The following is a 2,149-nucleotide window of genomic DNA, read 5'->3' as shown; positions in this document are numbered from 1 at the left end:
CCGCCCCGCCCGCCTCACCTGCCCGGTCCGCGGGTCCGCAAGTCCGCGGGTCCGCGCCGCCGCCGTGGCCGAGAGCGAGAGCCACGGGCGTTGGAGCCGGGCGCACGCCGTCCGCGCCTCGCCAGCGCTCCCCCAAGCGGCCCGCGGCGGCAGGAAGCGGCTCCGCTCAAACCGGTTTCAGCTGCTCGAGACCAAACCGCCAAGCCGCCCCGCGGGGCGGGGCCAGAGGGCGGAGGGAGGAGACCTGACGTCACGCCCGGCGCCGTCCGAGCCAATCGGCGGCCGCACGCGCGTTGGGCGGGTCGGTGCCATTCTGGAAAGGGTCCCCGTAGGCCGGGGAGAGCGGCAAGGTTTCCGCGGCAGTTCCGCGGTCGGAGTTCTCCGCGGGCCACTTCACCCGGCGTCGTAGACCTATACCGTGGTCCTCCAACTTTAGGGACCACCAAGTGTGCAGGATGCAGCTGCAATTCTGAATTACATATTTTCCTCATTTGAAAATGAGGGAGGGTTGGCTGGTTATGTCGGTTGGTTAGAGCGTGGTGCTGATAACACCAAGGTCCGGGGTTCCACTCCTGCACCGGCCAGCCGCCAAAAAAGAAGAAAGAAAATGAGGGAAATTAGCAGGCCTGATGTTTTCTGGAAACTTTCTTTCGTTGCAGAATAACAGTCACACTTGGATCAAATCATGAAAATGCAGATTAGGGGACCTAAGATGGTGGAGGGTTTATACCTTTGCTAAGCAATCAATCAATAAAAAAATACCTTTGCTAAGCAGAGTATGGTCTACAGGCCAGCAGCATCGCCTGGGAGCTGGTGAGTCCGAATCCTAGACTCCCAGGACCTGCCTAATCAAATCTGCATTAGCAACATCCTCAAGTAATTAGTATGCAAGTTAAAGTTTTCTTTTTTTTTTTTTTTGTCCGCACCTCGCTCAGCCAGTGAGCGCACAGGCCATCCCAATATAGGATCCGAACTGAGGCCTCGGCGCCCCTAGCGCTGCTGCGCTCCCAGCACAGCACTCTCCCGAGTGAGCCACAGATTCGGCTCTGAAAGAACTTTTCTGAAAGCAGAAAGGCCCTCCCTGCATAAGGTGTAGTCGTTTACTTTCTGAAAAATGGGCCGTGTCAAAGAATACTTTTTTTTTTAAGATGACTGGTAAGGGTATCTTAACCCTTAGTTTGGTGTTGTCAGCACCACACTCAGCCAGTGAGCAAACCAGCCATCCCTATATAGGATCCGAACCCGTGGCCTTGGTGTTATCAGCACCGCACTCTCCCGAGCGAGCCATGGGCCGGCCCCCCAAAATACTTTAAGACTGATTTTTTCTCTCCTTAGGTGGTGCCCAAGAAATTAATCAGCATTTGCTACTTATCTACCTTAAACCATAACCATCGTCAAGATTAACCTCTAATATAAACTTATGTTACCAGACTTCATTTAAATCAAGTGAGATATTGAAAGTTAAAAAGAACCACCTTTTCGGGAGATGTTGAAGGTCTCTCACTATGATACCTCCAGTTGCTAGTTGGTTCGAATGGGCCTACTGAAAAGGTGTTCGGATTAGATTAGTTCTAGCTTTATATCTGTCATCTTTATTTTTATTTATTTATTTTTTTTAAAAGATGACCGGTAAGGGGATCTTAACCCTTGACTTGGTGTTGTCAGCACCACGCTCACCCAGTGAGCGAACCGGCCATCCCTATGTGGGATCCGAACCCGGGGCCTTGGTGCCATCAGCACCGCACTCTCCCGAGTGAGCCACTGGGCCGGCCCTACAGCAAATTTAATTTAAACCTCATTTGGCTTTATTGTGATTCTACAGTCGGGAAACACTTCATACTATAAAATAGAATAAGTGTTCCAATGAACCAAGCAGAGGCGGTGCCCTATATCTGTCATCTTTAAAAAAAAAAATAAAATCAATAGTAGTATTGGCGGAGAAAGCTCTAGACTTTAGAGGCCAGACTTGGATATGAATCCTACTTCTCACTGGCTGTGACTTTTTTTTTTTTAAAGATGATCGGTAAGGGGATCTTAATCCTTGACTTGGCGTTGTCAGCACCACACTCCCAAGTGAGCTAACCGGCCATCCCTATATGGGATCCGAACCCGTGGCCTTGAGGTTATCAGTACCACACTCTCCCTAGTG

Source organism: Galeopterus variegatus, unplaced genomic scaffold, assembly GCF_000696425.1.
Source record: "Galeopterus variegatus unplaced genomic scaffold, G_variegatus-3.0.2 Scaffold840, whole genome shotgun sequence".
NCBI lineage: Eukaryota > Metazoa > Chordata > Mammalia > Dermoptera > Cynocephalidae > Galeopterus > Galeopterus variegatus.
The sequence above is the reverse complement of the archived record's forward strand: the minus strand, read 5'-3'. Positions refer to the sequence as shown.